This window comes from Somniosus microcephalus, chromosome 5, assembly GCF_052327205.1.
Source record: "Somniosus microcephalus isolate GS21.2 chromosome 5, FLI_Smic_1.0, whole genome shotgun sequence".
NCBI lineage: Eukaryota > Metazoa > Chordata > Chondrichthyes > Squaliformes > Somniosidae > Somniosus > Somniosus microcephalus.
In genome coordinates, this window is record NC_140991.1 from 194592279 (window position 1) to 194612454 (window position 20176).

At 45.9% G+C, this 20176-nt stretch overlaps 1 long non-coding RNA gene across 1 annotated transcript in view; it reads right to left on the reverse strand.

Annotated features, from left to right (window-relative positions):
- The window catches only part of LOC147117505 (uncharacterized), a 47024-nt gene extending 29389 nt beyond the window's left edge, over nucleotides 1–17635 (reverse strand). Inside the window, exon 1 of the long non-coding RNA XR_015078458.1 lies at nucleotides 16800–17635. This is a non-coding gene — a long non-coding RNA (uncharacterized LOC147117505). The remainder of the gene's footprint in view (nucleotides 1–16799) is intronic.
- Between the last annotated feature and the right edge of the window lie 2541 nt (nucleotides 17636–20176).

Here is a 20176-nt window from a genome sequence, read left to right on the forward strand (position 1 = left end):
CTCCATTTTCCCAGGCCCGACAGCGCTGTCGGTAGCATCGATCACCCTGCAGATTGAAAGGAGCGAGAGGTGGCGTCTGCACGCTGACTTAACATCACCACAGCAAACTTGGACCTTTGCGCCGAGTCCTAAGCTTGCCATGTAAACCTAGCGTGCAGCAAACTCAGACGCTGTCAGCACCTCAAAAGGGACACACACATCTTTCAGGTAAGTTTGCATTTAAGCTTTTGGACTGTTTTTTAAAAAATTTTACTGAAGTAGTGGCTTGCTGCAATAGATGTTAAAAGATTTTTTTTTTTTTTTTATATATAAAAGTACAGGTATGTAGGAAATTATGCTGGACACTTGCAAGGCCTCAGGTGGTAAAGGAAGGCCGCTGGGAAGACAGAAATGCTGCAAATACTCAGCAGGTCAGGCAACATCCGTGCAGAGAGAAACAGAGTTCACGTCTCAGGTCGAGATGCTGCTGGACCTGCTGAGTATTTCCAGCATTTTATGTTGTCATTTCAGATTTACAGCATGGGAAGAGGAAGATGCAGAAGAGGGGGAAGCCAAGGTGAGAAGGGGGGGGGGGTGGGGGGCATGGAGAAGCCGAAGAAAGGGTGCAACCCAGACAACCCCTTTGTGGCCGGGATGGAATCATCCACCTGTGGTCCCAGTGAGCACAACCCCAATTCCCCTTTCCTTACCTTCCCTCTGTTACTGACCATCACAGCGTTCTCTTGGCCACAATGCTGAAATAAAAGCCACCAGAGCACACTTCCCAATCCAATTTTATACATCTACCCATCCAATATGACATCAAGAAATCAACTCATCACCCTTATGCATTCCCTTAGTGACTGTCTTGTGTGTGCCTTTGCCTATCGTACTGATGTCATGCAGTGCTACCCCAGTGGCTGCAGCATAGCTGGTGGAAGGCTGCTGACTTTCACTGGGGGACACTGCAGATGGCCTTGCAGGACGACCTTGAGGAACTGGTGGCTGAGAGTGTGAAATTGAGTGATGGTGTTGTTTCTTCTTCTACACGCTCCTCTCCCTCTTCTTGGCCAACCACTGGTTGGGCAGGCTGCATTGCTAGGGTGTGTGAAATGAGGAAGGCACAAGGGTAGAGTTGTGGTGAAGGGAGGGCGAGAAAGCAAGAGGTGCATGCGATAAGGAGGGTAATGTAGGAGGATACCAGCATCTTGTATCATTTCAGCCCTGCCGCTGGCCAAGGGCTCAGCCACGCCCCTGCCAAGAATGGCCTGCACTGTCTCCTCCAAGGGAGTGAGGTGAGGCTAGGAATGGGAGATGTGCCTCATGATTGGTACAGATTGTTGGTAGGGGAGTGATTAGGGTGAGAGGGGGCGGTGGCAGGGGGAGTCGTGCATTGAGCAGTGTGTGAGGCTAGTAGCGCAGTTGGTAGGAGACGACTTTTGAAGATGCATTCACTGACCTTGACCAGTGGTTTGAGGTCATGAAGCTTCTTTGGGCACTGGAGCCAGGTGGTGCGGGCGACACTGCTGGCAGTGACAGCCTCGGTGATCTGGTCCCACATTGTTCTTTCTGGATGGTCTCCTGGCCCCTGTCGGTAGAAGACCTCTCTTCCAGTGTTGGCCCCCTGCACAAAGCTGGAGTGCTGCATGCAAGACCCTGGGTGCTGCTTCCCTGGCTTGCTGAGCCATCTGTGTTAGTGCTGAGGCACTTTCCCCATATTTTGAGGTTCAGAAGGGAATTCAGCTTTAGGTGCTGAAGACTCCCATTTGGGACTTCTTTTCAATGTAAATTTTCTCTTTTTTAAAAAGGCAGTAAGGGCTGAAAACTGCCTATTTTCCACTTCATTTTCATTTTTATTAGTTCAGAAGGCATTGCCCTTTTAATTTCCCACAGTTCCTAGCGACCACCATAGCCTCGCTTCCATCGCAGTTAGAAGATGGAACACCACTTCAGGACAGGAACTTGGGGGGAGAAATTCGGTATTGCCCCGTTTGGGGCGCTATTCTCAGCTGGGCACAAAGTTTAGCGCCCGGCACTAATTATCACCTCCGACTGCAAAATTCACCTCTATCGCCCCATGAGGCGATTTGAGCGCTAAATCAGGCAACTACACACATCTCTTAAGGCACTAATGTCGAGGAGTGAGGTGCTACCTCAGAACGCTACTTCAGCTCAGGCGATGCCAATTACCATGGAAGCCAGACAGACTGGCGGCGTCTAGTTCTTAAAGGGGAGAGGCCATCTTGCTGGCCAGCCGCTCCCTGCTCATTGCAGCCTTGAATCTCAGCCTGGAGAGACCTCAAAAGCAATTGTTTTGGAAGCACTAATGGATAAGCCCAGGGAAAGAGCTCAGCGCTTAGGAACCTCAAAGTGGTGCTGAGTGCCATAACTCCTTTGGACAGTGTTAAAACCAAAAATTTTGCAGACAAGATAGGAAGCGCCCGCCTTTAAATAGCGCTCCCCCAGCCCCTTCCCAACTTGAAAACATTCCCCTCTACCTGTCATTGCTAGCAGCAGGCGCCAAGGCAGGGGGCGTGACTCAATATCTGGTCTGGGGCGCTACTAGGACGTTGCAAGCTTGACCGATGCTTGATCTGTGGGCGCAGGAGATCATGGCAGTAGCGTTTAGCGCCGCCGCAAAATGTCTGGTCAGTTCCACGAGTGGCACTAAAATCGCCGCCCTCGGGCGCTAACTGGAGGCACTAAGCAACCAAATTGTTCCCTCTTAGACTCCGATCCCTGCACTAATGCCACCAGGAGGGCGTTACACGGTAAGTTAGCGCTGGGCTAAAAACCTTTAGCCCCCAGTGGGAATTTTTCCCTGGTACCACTTCGTCCATCTTCAATGGCTGTCAACCCGAGTACACCGGCAACTCTCATGACGGCCACAAATTCTTTCCCCATGGTGTCCTCTTACAGGAATCAGAGAGTTAGCATGCAGGTACAGCAAGCAATTAGGAAGGCAAATGGTATGTTGGCCTTTATTGCAAGGGGGTTTAAGTATAAGAGGAAGGAAGTCTTGCTGCAATTGTACAGGGTCTTGGGGAGACCACACCTGGAGTACTGTGCACAGTTTTGGTCTCCTTATCTAAGGAAGGATATACTTGCCTTAGAGGTGATGCAACGAAGGTTCACTCGATTGCTTCTTGCGATAAGAAGGTTGTCTTATGAGGAGAGACCGAGTAGATTGGGCCTATACTCTGGAGTTTAGAAGAATGAGAGGTGATCTCATTGAAACATAAGATTCTGAAGGGGATTGACAGGGTAGATGCTGAGGTTGTTTACCCTGGCTGGAGAGTCTAGTCTCGGGGTAAGGGGTCAGCCATTTATGACTGAGATGAGGAGGGATTTCTTCACTCAGAGGGTAGTGAATCTTTGGAAATCTCTCCCCCAAAGGGCTGTGGATGCTGAGTCATTGAGTATATTCAAGGCTGAGATATAGATTTTTGGACTCTGGGGGAAATCAAGAGATATGGGGATAGGGTGGGAAAGTGGAGCAGAGGTCGAAGATCAGCCAGGATATATAATGGCGGAGCAGGTTCGAGGGGCCGTATGGCCTACTCCTGCTTCTAATTCTTATGTTATGTTCTTTTGAATTTACTCTTTCCCGAATCCTCCCACCCCCGCTTCATTAGTTTAAAGCCCTATCTACCGCCCTAGTTATTCGTTTTGCCAAAACACTGGTCCCAGCCTGGATTAATAGGGACCCGTCCCAACAGAACAGTTCCCTCTTTCCCCAGTTTTGGTGCCAGTGCCCCATGAATCGAAAGCCCTGCCTCCCACACCACTCTTTCAGCCACGCATTTAACCTAATCTGCTTGTCCCTATACCAATTTGCACGTAGCTCAGGCAACAATCCAAAGATTATTACCTTTGAGGGTCTGAGTTTTAATTTCAATCCTAGCTCCTCAAAGTCCCTCAGCAGAACCTCATTCCTAGTCCTACCTATGCCGTTGGTTCCTACGTGGACCACAACAACTGGAGCCTCCGCCCTCCCACGTTCTTCTCCAGCCATGAGGAGATATCCTTCACCCTAGCACTGGGCAGGCAATAGCACCTTCGGAACTCCCAATCGCGGCTGCAAAGAACAGTATTTATCCCCCTGGCTACACTTTCCCCTGCCACTACATCATTCCTTTTCACTCCCCCCACTTGAATGGCCTCCTGCACCATGGTCAGTTTGCTCATCCACCTGCAGACTTTGCCCTCAATAACAGAGGCAGCAAGAACCTTGTACCTGTTAGAAAAGGGCAAAGGCTGAGGCTCCTCCAACACTGCACCTGGGGTCTCTTTACCTGCCTGAGTTGCAGTCACCCTCTCCTGTCCCCGCTCACTAACCAGACCTGGACCACTACCTAACCGAAGGGCTGTGACTACCTCCTGGATCAAAGTGTCCAGGTAACTTTCCCCCTCCCTGATGCCCCCTGCAATGTCTGCACCTTGGACTCCAGCTCAACAACTCTGAGCTGAAGTTCCTTGAGATCACTAAAATGTGGCAGTCAGGTACAAAAATAAGCAAAAAGGCTAATGGAATGTTAGCTTTTATAACTAGCAGGCTAGCATATAAAAGGGGAAGAAGTTTTGCTACAGCTATACAAAGCCCCAGTTAGACTACATCTGGAGTATGGTGTACAGTTCTGGGCAACACACCTTAGAAAGGATTTACTGGCCTTAGAAGGAGTGCAGCGCGAATTCATCAGAATGTTACCAGGACTCCTAGGGTTAAATTATGAGGAGAAAATGCATAAGCTAGGCTTGTATTCCCTGGAATATAAGGTTAAGGGGTGATTTGATTGAGGTTTTTAGGATTCTGAAAGGAATGGATAGAGAGAAACATTTCCCACATTTGCATATATAGTAAAAGGATAGTAAGAGGAGGGGTGGGGCCAAGTAGGGACCAAAAAGGAGACCTATGCATGGAGGCAGAGGGTATGGCCGAGGTACAAAATGAGTACTTTGCATCTGTCTTCACCAAGGAAGAGGATGCTGCCACAGACATAGTGAAGGAGGTGGTAGTGGAGATACTTGATAGGATAAAGATTGATAGAGGTATTAGAAAAGGCTGGCTGTACTTAAAGTAAATAAATCACCAGGAGCGGATGGGATGCATCCTAGGATGCTGAGGGAATTGAAGGCGGAAATTGCGAAGGTACTGGCCATAATATTCCAATCCTCCTTAGATACCGGGGTGGTGCCAGAGGACTGGAGAATTGCAAATGTTACACCCTTGTTCAAAGAAGGGTATAAAGATAAACCCAGCAACTACAGGCCAGTCCGTGTAACCTCAGTAGTGGGGAAGCTTTTAGAAACAGTAATCAGGGACAAAATTAACAGTCATTTGGATAGGTGTGGGATTAATTAAGGAAAGCCAGAACAGATGTTAAAATAAAATTATGTTCAACCAACTTGATCGAGTTTTTTGATGAGGTAACAGAGAGTTGATGAGGGTAATGCAGTTGATGTAGTGTACATGGATTTCCAAAATGCGTTTGACAAAGTGCCACATAATAGGCTTGCCAGCAAAGTTGAAGCCCATGGAATAAAAGGGACAGTGGCAGCATGGATACGAAATTGGCTAAGTGACAGGAAACAGAGAGTAGTGGTGAACGGTTGTTTATCAGACAAGAGGAAGGTATACAGTGGTGTTCCCCAGGGGTCGGTTCTAGGACCACTGCTTTTCTTGATATATTAATGACTTGAACGTGGGTGTATAGGGCACAATTTCGAAATCTGCAGATGGCACAAAACTTGGAAGTAGAGTGAACAGTGAGGAGGAGAGTGATCGACTTCAGGGAGACAGACAGGCTGGTAAAATGGGTGGATACGTGGCAGATGAAATTTAACACAGAAAAGTGCAGTGATATATTTTGGTAGAAAGAATGAGGAGAGGATATATAAACTAAATAGTACAATCCTAAAGGGGTGCACGAACGGAGAGACCTAGGGGTATGTGTGCACAAATCATTGAAGGTGGCAGGGCAGGTTGAGAAAGCAGTTAAAAAGAGATATAGAGTACAAAAGTGTGGAAATGATGATGAACCTGTATAAAACACTGGTTCGGCCCCAACTGGAGTACTGTGTCCAATTCTGGTCACCACACTTTAGGAAGAATGTGAAGGCCTCAGAAGGTGCAGAAAAGATTTACGAGAATGATTCCAGGAATGAGAGACTTCTGTTATGTTGATAGACTGGAGGAGCTGGGGTTGTTCTCCTTGGAGCAGAGAAGATTGAGGAGATTTGATAGAGGTGTTCAAAATCATGAGTGGTCTGGACAGAGTAGATACAGAGAAGTTGTTCCCATTGGCAGAAGGGTCGAGAACCAGAGGACACAGATTTAAGGTGATTGGCAAAAGAACCAAAGGCGACGCAAGAAAAAACTTTTTTACGCAGCAAGTGGTTAAGATCTAGAATGCACTGCCTGATAGGGTAGTGGAGGCAGACTCAATCTTATCTTTCAAAAGGGAGTTGAATAAGTATCTGAAGGAAAAAGATTTGCAGGGCTACAGGGAAAGGGCAGGGGAGTGGGACTAGCCGAGAGTCGGCACGGGCTCGACGGACTGAATGGCCTTCTTCCGTGCTGTAACCATTCTACGATTCTATGACAGGTGGGAGAGTCTAGGACAAGGGGACATAACCTTAAAATCAGAGCCAGGCCATTCAGAAGGGAAGTTAGGAAACACTTCTTCACACAAAGGGTGGTAGAAGTGTGGAACTCTCTTCCACAAAAAGCAGATGCTAGTCAATTAATAATTTTAAAATGTGAAATAGACAGATATTTGCTAGCCAAGGGTATTAAGGGATGTGGAGCCAAGGCAGGTAGATGGAGTTAGGGTTCAGATCAGCCATGATCTCATTTAATGGCAGAACATGATCAAGGGGCTGAATGACCTACTCCTGTTCCTATGTAGTGCTAGTTAATCTACTGGTGCATGGTCTAGGTTCAGAATGCTTTTGTTTAAAGGCTAGATTTGAACACAAGTCACAGAAATAAAAGGACAGCATCCTGAAAAGCTTTCAGAAAGGAAGCTGGCTTACAATTTTGAGTCTTCATTTTGCGAATGAAGTTCAGCTCTCCAACACCGAAGAACCACACATACATGGGCCTAGAAATTCACTATGGCTCCGCCAGCTGGCTAGCGCCCAAAAGTTAGCGCTGGGCGGGAAGCCTATAGCGATCATCAGATATTCATTGTTAGCGCCCCAATTCGGAACCGGGCGCTATACCAGGGTGTGCCCGCCTCCGCTTGGGGCGCTGACACTGAATATCAGCGCTCTTGGCGCCGCTGCGGAGCGGCAGGCTGCAGTACTGCAGGCCTCCTCCTTCTCTTAAGGGGGAGCTGCCTGCAACGGGGAGATCGCCGCTGGATAGTGCCGGCAAATGAGCCCGGCACCACGGAGAAGTGCCAGGCTCGCGGAAAGCAGCTGGCAATGCCGCGGGGGTGTGGGGGTGGGGGTGGAGGAGGCCGGGGAAGGAGGTGCGGGCAGGCGGCCGCCGAAAAAGCGGCCGGCCGCACCTTCCGCTTTAAAGCGCCCCACTAAGGCAGCAGGACGGCCCCGTTTTCTGGTCGCTGTTTGCGGCCGCTTCGGAGGAGGCGGCCGCAACTAAATATGGGGATCGGGCCGGTTTCGGGGCGGAACCGGGGCACTGCGCACACCGATGACGTCATCGGTGCCGGCGCAGCGCTAACGGCTACCGCCGCCAATACCGCTGCGCTGAATATCTGCGCAAACTCATTTCTGGCGCAAAATCACTCTAGGCGTTAACTGGGCGCAAAGCTGGCAGCGCCTTAATGAATTTCTAGGCCATGGTGTTTAGAAATGTTTTTTTTTTTTTTTAATATTGGAGCTACTTTAATGACTGCCATGAACGTACTTTACCACAACAATAAAAATATTTTTTGACCAAAATTAAGTGAAGGCATTCCAAAAAACAAAAATATTATTGCTAACAGCACTGAAGTTTCACTACAACATGACCTCCAGGTAAATACCCTCTCACTTAGGCAAAGCAGACTAAATGTCAGATTATTCCAGTGAAAAGAAAATCTGAGAACCACCTGTTGCCTTGCCTACTCTGACATTCCTTCCAACTGATCAGACTTTTGTAATAACTTAGACTTGTGTGAAAATCCTACACAATGCTACATACACAAAAAAGTAATGATTTTTGATACCCTCATCCATTCAAAGATACAATGGTTGAAGACTTTGCACCTATTTTATTTTAACAGGCTCTTTTTAAAAAAAATCAAAGCAACTGATTTTTTGAGTTCAGCATGAACAGAAATATTTCTGAACTTACTGTTTATGCTGCCTTATATCTGCCACTGTAAGGAAGTCTCACTCATTAATTGAAAAAATTATGTTTAGTTGGTTTTATTTAAGTGGCTTTGACGTTCAAAAATGACTGTTTTTAAAACTCGTAAGCATGTTGTGTTTGTTCAACCAAAAGATGAGATTTCTCTCAATGATACAGCAAAATAAATTAATTTTAAATTTTTTCCCCCAGTGAATTAATAAAGGATTGCTTAAAATGCACAAGTCAAGCATCTTAAATAGATTCCCAGGGAGACTACCTTGGAATATATCACACCTTATTGGATTTACACCAGTGGTTTACAGGTATCCCATGCTAGTGTATGTGCCTCCAAATACCACCCGATTCCCCACAGCTGCTGTGCATTTTCCCTGCCGTTCTGATGAAAGCCAAATGCATGCAGTAGATTTGCTTTGCTCTCAGTCTTAGGGCTCACAAATTTAGGCTGACACTCCAGTGCAGTACTGAGGGAGCGGATGCTGCACTGTTAGAGGTGCTGTCTTTCAGAGGAGGTGTTAAACAAACATCCCGTCTGCTCTCGCAGGTGGCCATAAAAGATCCCATGGCACTATTTCGAAGAGGAGCAGGGGAGTTATCCCCAGTGTCCTACCCAATATTTATCCCTCAATCAACATCACTAAAACAGATTATCTGGTCATTATCACATTGATGTTTGTGGGAGATTGCTGTGCACAATTTGGTGGCCACATTTCCTACATTACAGCAGTGACTACATTTCAAAAGTACCTCATTGGCTGTAAAACGCTTTGGGACGTCCGGAGGTTGTGAAAAGCGCTATATAAATGCAAGTCTTTCTTTTCTAATATTCAGAGGCAGCCACCCTGGTAAAAGAAGTACTTGTGGTTTTTTTAATTTTAGGGTGCTCAATTTCTCCCCCTTTCTCCTCATTGCACTCAACTTTAACCAAATTTTCCAAAACGCCCGAGTGCCAATAATGGGTCCTATAATTATAGCTCTACATTTTCAACACCACAGATCTCCGGACTAGAGCACTATCAATCTAGTTATGCTCAACATGGGATACAACAATGACCTTCAAAAGTAACAAAATGACACCACATCTCCTGTGATGGGTCAGTGAGCAAGTGCACCATGTGTTGCGGCTTTGAGCCATACACAGCAAAAAAGCCTAAGCTTGGTCTGTCCTGAGTTAGTTTTCAGCCAGGCAGTAGTGGGGCAGTACTACTGGATCCAGTGCCCCAGTGAGGAAAGGCTATCATCCAGAATTTCTGCTCCTGATCGTCCACACATGAAGCATGAAAATTATGATATAAAATCTCTGACTGCACTCAGAAAATAAAAAACAAAATGATACTTTAAAAAAGAAAGCCACTTGGATAAGGTAGTGGACAGCTGCCAGCACCTATAGGGTGGCAGCATCACTAGCTTAAGAGAAAGAGAGAGAATTTGGGAAGAGGGCAGAGAGCAGTCTACATTTGTTTCAGACTTTTTCCCCAGTGTTGTCACTAGAATAATGTGGCATAAACAAAATAATTGTAGTTTACACATGCCCACTTGAACTCTGATAAATGGCCAGCAGTATGACTTCCATCCAAACTTGGGTTGTGTCTGTTATTGTAAGCTGTACTCTAGGGTAAACTACCAAAGGTTACAGGCCTGCCACTGGTGGTGGGAGTCATTGTGAGGTGATCAATTATCACATAACAGTAAAGCATATTGGGACAAGCACAAGAGATTATACAAATAAAAACATGACACAATATAGGCAGTCATATGTCGTTATTCAAGAAGCTTTGCTTTACAGCAGCTTCTGTTGCCAATATATATATATCGCACACCTTCAACATAGAAAAATATCCCATGGCATTTCATAGGTGCAATCTGACAAAAATGGATGGCAAGACAAAGGAGACCAAAAAGGTGAGCTTTATGGAGTGAATGTCAGTGTGTGGGACAGAGGTGGCACAGTGGCCAACATTGGTGTGAAGGGGAGGAGGAATGCATAAGAGGCATGGAGAATGCAGGTGGTGGTGGGCGGTGTTGGGCTAGATAGGTTACAGAGCTAGGGAGTGAGGATGGCATGAAGGGATTTAAACACAAAGATGAAAATGTTAAATTGGAAGCATCAAGGGACTGGGAGCTGATGTAGGTAAGTAAAGGCAATGGTGATAGTTGAGTGGGACTTGGTGCAGATAGGATAGCTGAAGTTTAGAGTGTGGCGGATGGAGTGGGACTTAGTGCAGATAGGATAGCTGGAGTTTACAGAGTGTGGCGGATGGGAGGCCGACCAGGAGAGCATTGGAATAGTTGACTCTGGTGCAGTACTTTACTTGTACCAATGCCATTAGTATGGTACGGGAGAGAATATCAAAAAGGAGAAAACTGCTTTCAAAACCAAAACTGTAGTCTTTAGTTTATCCGAGATCCAGCTTTGTATGGAGCTCTCTCTTATCTCTGGAAGCAGTTAGAATTCACTGTCCGAAGTAATTATTTAATGTATAACACACACTTAGATTAACGACTAAAAATAGAACGCTGAATGATATAACAAAAAAAACTTGCTTTTATATAGCACCTTTCACGACCTCAGGACATCCTAAAAGCACTTTACAGCCAATGTAGTCATGTTGTAATGAGGTAGCCAAATTGCTCACAGCAAAGTCACAAACAGCAATAAGATAAATGATCAAATATTGGCCCAGATTTTGCAGTCAGCAGCAAATGAATGGCGATCAGCGTTCATTACTCACCCACAGACTTTCTGTGGGCTTTTGCACTGCGACTTGTGGGCATTCAAGAGCCAAAACAGCGCAGCGCCCTCTACAGGGGATCTGGGACTTGTGCATCTCCTTAACTAACCAATCAGATTGAAGAATCTTTACTGAGGCATGCAGCGTCTGAACCAGGAAGTGCAAGTTCGAATATTTAATTCCGTGCCAAATCATTTATAGAAAGCGAAATAAAGAGAGAGGGGAAATGGCATTAAGAGAGAGATACATAGAAACATAGAAGATAGGAGCAGGAGTAGGCCATTCGGCCCCTCGAGCCTGCTCCACCATTCAATGCGATCATGGCTGATCATCCAAACTCAGTACCCTGTCCCTGCCTTCTCCCCATATCCCTTGATCCCTTTAGCCTTAAGAAATATATCTAACTCCTTCTTGAATATATTTAATGAATTGGCCTCAACTGCCTTCTGTGGTAGAGAATTCCACAGGTTCACCACTCTCTGGGTGAAGAAATTCCTCCTCATCTCGGTCCTAAATGGCTTACCCCTTATCCTTAGACTGCAACCCCTGGTTCTGGACCATCGGTCCTGCATCTAGTCTGTCTAGTCCTGTTAGAATTTTAAAAGTTTCAATGAGATCCCCTCTCATTCTTCTAAACTCCAGCGAGTATAAGCCCAATCGACACAATCTCTCCTCATACGTCATTCCTGCCATCCCAGGTATCAGTCTGGTGAATCTTCGCTGCACTCCCTCCATGGCAAGAACATCCTTCCTCAGATAAGGCGACCAAAACTGCACACAATACTCAAGGTGTGATCTCACCAAGGCCCTGTACAACTGCAGCAAGACATCCTTGTTCTTTTACTCGAACCCTCTCGCTACGAAGGCCAACATACCATTTGCCTTCTTAACCACCTGCTGCACCTGCATGCTTACCTTCAGCAACTGGTGCACAAAGACACCCAGGTCTCGTTGCACTTCCCCTTCTCCCAATCTATTGCCGTTCCGCTAATAATCTGCCTTCCTGTTTTTGCCACCAAAGTGGATAACCTCGCATTTATCTATATTATACTGCATCTGCCATGCATCTGCCCAAATCATACTGGAGTTTCTCGGCATCCTCCTCACAGCACACACGCCCACCCAGCTTTGTCTCGTCTGCAAACTTGGAGATATTACACCTAGTTCCCTCGTCTAGATCATTAATATATATTGTGAATAGCTGGGGTCCTAGGACCAATCCCTGCAGTACCCCACTAGTCACTGCCTGCAACTTGGAAAAAGAGCCGTTTATTCCAACTCTGCTTCCTGTCTGCCAACCAGTTCTCTATCCAAGTCAGTACCTTGCCCCCAATACCATGTGCCTTAACTTTACACGCTAATCACTTATGCGGGACCTTATCGAAAGCCTTCTGAAAGTCCAAATACACCACATCCACTGGTTCTCCCTTATCTATTCTACCATTTACTTCCTCAAAAAAATTACCTTTTGTAAATCCATGTTGACTTTGTCCGATCCTGTCACTGTTTTCCAAGTGTTCTGCAATTACATCTTTTATAATGGACTCTAGCATTTTCCCCACTACCGATGTCAGGCTTACCGGTCTATAATTCCCCGTTTTCTCTCGACCACCTTTTTTGAATAGTGTGGTAACATTAGCTACCCTCCAATCCATGGGAACTGTTCCAGAGTCTATAGAATTTTAGAAGATGCCCAGCAATGCATCTACTATTTCTAGGGCCACTTCCTTAAGTACCCTAGGAAGTAGATTATCAGGCCCTGGGGATTTATCAGCCTTCAATCCTCTCAATTTCCCTAACACCATTTCCCTACAAATACTGATTTCATTCAGTTCCTCCCTCTCATTAGACCCTATGTTCCCCGACATCTCTGGGAGGTTATTTGTGTCCTCCTTTGTGAAGACAGAACCAAAGTATGTATTTAATTGGTCTGCCATTTCTTTGTTCCCCATTATAAATTCCCCTGATTCTGACTGCAAGGGACCTATGCTTGACTTCACCAATCTTTTTCTCTTCACATATCTATAGAAGCTTTTACAGTCAGTTTTTATGTTCCCTGCAAGCTTATTCTCATACTCTATTTTCCCCCTCTTAATTAATCCCTTTGTCCTCTTTTGCTGAATCCTAAACTGCTCCCAATCCTCAGGTTTACTGCTTTTTCTGGCCAATTTATATGTCCTCTCCTTGGATCTTATGCTAGCCCTAATTTCCCTTGTTAGCCACGGTTGAGTCACCTTTTTTGTTTTATTTTTATGCCAAACAGGGATAAACAAATTCTGTAGTTCATCCATGCGATCTTTAAATGTTTGCCATTGCCTATCCACCGTCAACCCTTTGAGTAACATCCCCCAATCAATCCTACCAAACTCGCGCCTCATACCATCGTAGTTTCATTTATTTAAATTTAGGACCCTAGTCTCCGAGTCAAATACTTCACTCTCCATCTTAATGAAGAATTCTATCATATTATGATCGCTCCGCTCCAAGGGGCCTCGCACAACAAAATTGCTAATTATTCCTTTCTCATTACATAATACCCAGTCTAAGATGGCCTGATCTCTAGTTGGCTCCTCGACATATTGGTCCAGGAAACCATCCCGTATACACTCCAGGAATTCCTCCTCCACAGTATTGTTACTAATTTGGTTAGCCCAATCTATATGTAGATTAAAGTCACCCATGATAACGGCTGTGCCCTTATTGCACGTGTCTCTAATTTCCCATTTAATGGCATCCCCAACCTCTGCATTACTGTTTGGGGGGGTCTGTATACAACTCCCACTAACGTTTTCTGCCCCTTGGTATTTCTCAGCTCTACCCATACAGATTCCACATCATCAGAACTAATATCCTTCTTTACAATTGTGTTAATCTCCTCTTTAACCAGCAATGCTACTCCACCTCCTTTTTCTTTTTGCCTGTCATTTCTGAATATTGAATACCCCTGGATGTTCAGTTCCCAGCCTTGGTCACCCTGGAGCCATGTTTCCGTAATCCCAATTATATCATATCTGTTTACATCTATTTGCGCAGCTAATTCATTCACCTTATTACGAATGCTCCTCGCATTAAGTCACAAAGCCTTCAGGCTTGCTTTTTTAGCACTCTTAGTCCTTTTAGAATTATTATTTACTGTGGCCATGTTTGATTTAAACCCTTGATTTCTCTGCCAGTTTTGCTTTTCTCCTTCCTGTCTTTTGCTTCTATCCTTGTTTCCCTGCACAGGTTCCCAACCCCCTACCATTTTAGTTTAAACCCTCCCCCACAGCACGAGCAAACACTCCCCCTAGGACATCGGTCCCGGTCCTGCCCAGGTGCAAACCGTCCAGTTTGTACTGGTCCCACCTCTCCCAGAACCAGTTCCAACGTCCCAGGAATTTGAATCCCTCCTCCTTGTACCATTCCTCTAGCCACGTATTCACCTGAAATATTCTTCTATTTCTACTTTGACTAGCACGTTGTACTGGTAGCAATCCTGAGATTACTCCCTTTGAGGTCCAATTTTTTTAATTTACCTCCTAACTCCCTGTATTCAGCTTTTAGGACCTCATCCCGGTTTTTACCTATATTGTTGGTACCTATATGCCACGACAACTGGCTGTTCACCCTCCCCTTCCAAAATGCTCTGCAGCCGCTCCGAGACATCCTTGACCCTTGCACCAGGGAGGCAACATACCATCCTGGAGTCTCGTTTGCAGCCGCAGAAATGCCTATCTATTCCCCTCACAATAGAATCTCCTATTACTATAGCTCTCCCACTCTTTTTCCTCCCGTTCTGCAGAACCACCCACGGTGCCAGGAAATTGGCTGCTGCTGCTGTCTTTCCCCAATAAGCCATCTCCTTCAACAATATCCAAAGCGGTATATCTGTTTGAGAGGGGGATGGCCACAGGGGACCCCTGCACTACCTGCCTGTGCCTACTACTCTGCCTGGTGGTCACCCATTCCCTTCCTGACTGTGCAGCCTTTACCTGCGGTGTGTCCAACTCATTAAAACATGCTATTCACGACGTCCTTAGCATCGCGAATGCTCCAGTATGTATCCATTTGCAGCTCCAGCGTTGCAATGCGGTCTGCCAGTAGCTGCAGCTGGATACACTTCCCACACACATGGTCGTCAGGGACACAGGAAGTGTCCCTGATTTCCCACATAGTGCAGGAGTGCAGGAGGAGCATACCACGGCGCCGAGCTGCACTGCCATGACTTACCCTTTAATTAATTCAAATTAAATCAAATCAATCCCACCAATTACACTACAATTAAATGATATACTCAAGGGCCCTTGTTTACGAGCAATCCCCGCTACACAACAAAGACGCTAGAAACTATAAACCAAAAAAATTAAATTTGGAAAAGACAGGACAGAAGACAGAAAGAAAAATTTTAAAATTTTTGAATTAACAATAATTAAAATCTGAAGGAATGAGACTCCACACTTTTTAAAGTAAATTTTCAGTGCCAAAAACATTGTTTGGCAGTAATTAAGACTTATCATGCTGTTAAAAATTCATTTACACTTGAATGGACAAGCCCTAACATTTTCTGGAGTGTTTAGTGGGTATCTAGTGGGCAAGTACCACAAATTCACACCCTTCCATGTATGTGAACGCTAATCTCTCAGCAAGGTACAAGTGTAGCAAAGCTTGTGGAGGAGCAAGGCAACACGGAGAGCAACTTCCTGATTTCCATGTTTAACTGCACATGAGCGGCCGCCGGAAGTTGCTGTCAGATTTACTCGTTAATAACGGTGAGCACTGATATCTTCACCATTATTTCTACGTCAAAATCCAGGCCAATCTGTTTTAGTGGCGTTGGTCGAGATATAAATCTCGACCAGTACAGAGAACTTCCCTGCTCTTTTTCGAGTGGTGCCATGGTATCTTTTATGCCCACTTGAGAAATTCAACATCTCAGCCGAAAACTGTTGGGGCCGCACTGCCTCAGTACTGCACTGAAGTGTCAGCCTAGATTTTGTGCTCAAATCTCTGGAGTAGGACTTAAACCCTCAACCTTCTAAATCAGAGGCGTGAGTGTTACCACTGAGCCAAGGCAAACAATTATCGTTTATTTTGGCAAACCATCTAAGTCAACAATTAATAATAGTACTCAACAAGAAAAACAAAAATACTGAAAATACCAAATACTCATTTGCGAAGGGACTAAGTTCAAAGGACCTCTAGTCCGATCAGTCTCGACGAAATGTACTCCCGCAAAATATGATGCATTTATTTGGCCTGTGGCCGCTTTCTTCTGGCGGATATTTGCTTCGTTTCTCTACCTTTCCGCATACTAATCCAAACCACAGAACACGCGTAAAAACTGCCTATATCTACTTAATACACGTGAAATAAGCGTCAGTCATCACGCCAGTATTGAAAAAAACGAGCAGAACCCAGTCTCAGTTGAGCTGAAAGAATGTAGCGAGAATGCCAGCCCTGCACTGGGTGCAGTCTCTCCCTCAGGAAGAGGAGCTTTCAACCCACCAAAAACTAAACGGAGGCAAAGAAAGTGAGCGCGCCAACTCGCCCATCTGTTAAGTTCTCTGCCGAAGCACCTGGAAATGTCCAAATGTTGTAAATTGCAGTGACAACGTTAAAAATCAAACCCTTCCATAGGCGCGTTTCTCCTCCAATGTTGCAGTCGGAAATGTTTCCATAAACTTGCCATTTCACAAACTGTACGTCCACACACACACAGACTAGTTGTAGGATATTCCCAAAACGTCGGCGGCTGCCACCGGCGACGTGTCATTTTCACACAAGGTACTTACATGGAGCAGATAACATCAGGATTTTCCGAAGAAATCCATCTCTCAAATTCCCCAACACCCAGCGACGATCCTGGGTTGATTTGTGAGGGCTTTTCTTTTTGAGTAGGAGAGAGCTGACAGCATTTCAGCAATCAAACAGTTGGGCTGGGCTGATTGAGCTGCTGGGATGAGCTGAGTTGAGCCGGGCTGGGCCGAGCCGAGTTCAGTGAGCAGTCGGGGCTGGGCTGTGCTGTGCTGAGCTGAGCCAGGCTGAGTGAGCTGTGGGGGCTGGGCCGGGCTGAGCTGTGGAACCCGAGCCCAGTGTAACAATCTGGCAGCGAACCTAATGTAACCAAACACAGCCAGTACGGCGGCCGGTGGCGACCCAGCTCGCAAGCGCAGCTCCCGCCCCAGTGCCGTTCGCGTGGGCTGAGAGCTCGCCTTTCACTACTTCTCCTCCTCAAACAAGTTCTCTGCCAGTAACTTGCACCCGATATGCTATTTTTTTAAAGTGACAAGCCCCCACTTCAACACTGACGCAATACCAGGCAGCCATTTACAGATTTGACTCTCCCCTCGCTCACCAACCCAGCCCGGCAGCTGACCAGTGCAGCTATTAGACCCCCAGCACATCTCAGGGCCACAGGGAGCAAAATCACTGCATGTCAATCAGCCCCGGGCTTTCGAAACCAATTACCTGCCAGGCACGTTTTGGTTAAAGTTGAGTTTTAAGTGGCTCCTCCCCGCATCAAAATTCACAAACATTTGCGAAATGACACGCCTCCGGATTTTTCTTTCCTCTCGTAAAAAATCTATTCTGCATTTTTTCCATCACCCTAAAACTACGGGAGGAAGGAAACGGTTTACCGCTAAACAGCGTGCAATGATCTGGATTCCCGTTCCATGACAGCGCTGTCCTGAATTGGCCCAGCAAAGGAAGAAAGCGACCTTGAGCCCAGGGAAAGTGAGCAGGGCCCAGTCCCGGGCGCACCACCAGGGGGAGCAGCAGAGAGCCGCCACAAGAGAGATCCCGATCCCGAGCGCGTGGCCGCAGAGCCGCTACAGGATGAGGGACTCACCTGCATTTCCGATAGGCGCTCCCAGCGGGCCAGACCCCCTACTGGGAATGTGGAGTCGGAAAAAGACCCTTTCTATTTTTTTTGGAAATGTTGAGCAGTATTTTATTATACTGTTGCAAGAAACACCATATTCTTTTACTTCACCGTTTCCAGCATGTTTTGACGTGATAATATTCTATGCTTACCTTTTTTGACAGAAAAATACATTTTTGTGACTACATTCACTGAAGTAGTTGCGTGTTGGCCAAGCAATGGAATATTTTCTGAGGACGGGTCATCGACCTGAAACGTTAACTCTGTTTCTCTCTCTCTACAGATGCTGCCTGACCTGCTGAGTATTTCCAGCATTTTCTGTTTTTATTTCAGATTTCCAGCATCCACAGTATTTTGCTTTTGAATATTTCCTATCTTTTTGCAACCAGTGTCATCATTAACAGCACACAACTCCGGTACAACAGTCTAAATGCTCCTTACACTGCAACAACCTCAGAGCGCATGGGTGATTCTCTTCTCCAACCCCTATACTCCTTTTGGTTTCATGAATAAATTATGAGTGTAACATTTGCATATTGAATTATCATTGGCCCGCAGGCATCTGTAAGGAATACTTATTATATTCACGTGATCACATGCTGAGTTGTCATTGGCCTGCAGGCATCTATAAGGACTACTATTGTTTGGAAAACCCAGGCTAGGGGTCCTAATGCCATGCTTTTCCCCACAGTGCTGTTATGAGTAAGATCAGACCTAAACTGTGATACTCCGTTGTCCTGCAAGTTATTATTTTTGTACAAAGTGTGCAAAACAAGACATGGTGTCAGAACAGGGATTGAAAATGGGCATCGTTGGAGCTCCCTTGCCTTGAATGAATTGGGAATCTTTGAACTTACATAGAGAATGGCGCAAGTTCAAGCAACACGTGGAGTTGATGTTCTTGGGTCCGTTGAAAAGCAAAGGGGAGGAAGAAAGATGCAGCTACCTACTCCTGTGGATCGGAGAAAAAGGGAGAGACATTTTTAACACTTGGTCTCTCACCGCGGATGAAGCAAAGGTACTGAAAAGTTATTTTGACCATTTTGAATCATATGTGATGCACAAGACAAATACGATATTCACTAGGTACAAGTTTCAGGAGAAAGTACAAGGAGCTAGTGAGTCATTTGAACAGTTCGTGACTGAGTTAAAACTGCTGGTAAAAGACTGTGAATATGCAGATAAAGATGAGATGGTCAGAGACCGCATCGTGTTTGGAATACATTCAGCTAATGTGAGAGAGAAACTTTTGAATGTTGGGTCCGGGCTAACGCTGGACAAAGCTATAGACATAGCTAGATCGCACGAGATAGCCCAAGCACAGTTGAAAACCATAACCGGCGCCACGAGCAGCTCGCGAGAACAGACAGTGCACGCAGTTAATAGATACACACCAAAGAACACCACCCAGAGAGCGTGTTTCAGAACAGAAAGAACAGAGAGAGTTCTAAAAATGAGCGACACAGACATAAAACGCTTCAATAACTGTGGATATTGTGGAAACAAGGTGCATGGGGAAAAGGAGCAATGCCCTGCCAAAGGACGGCAATGTGGTAAATGGAACGACTTTGCTAAAGTTTGCAGGACTGTTTTTGGAGTGGCAGTACACACAGTGAGTGACAGCCAAATGCCAGATAGAGAGCCAAATGCAGAGGAACTGTTTATTGATTCTGTGACACAGACAAAACAGATTTCAGAGGCTGAGCAAGCCTTTGCAGATATTGAGATAGGAAAACAGGGCACAGAGCTTAAGTTTAATCTGGACACTGGAGCTCAAGTTAATGTAATTCCTCTGAGTGAGTATCACAGCTTGAAGGATGAATGTGAGCTACAGCCCACCTCACGCAGATTGACCAGCTATGGGGGTGAGCAGCTCATTGTAAAAGGCACATGCGTGATGAAATGCAAGTACAAAGAAAGCAACATGATGTTGGGCTTTTACATTGTTGACACTCGAGCACCTCTAGTGCTAGGTCTAAAGGCATGTTTAGACATGGACCTTGTCAAGCTAGTGCTATCATTGACAGCACCAGTTGAGAAGCAGACAGTCATGGAGGAGTTTGCTGACATTTTCAAAGGAATCGGACTATTCCCAGGTGAATGCACTATTCACCTTGACCCAGCAGCAACCCCTGTGGTTTGCCCACTGAGAAGGATACCCCTTGCTCTATGTAGTTGCCTGAAGGAGGAGCTGCAGTGCATGGAGAATACAGAAATCATCGTCCGGGAAACAGAACCGACAGAGTGGGTCAACGCGTTAGTAGTGGTTGAGAAACCACGTACAGG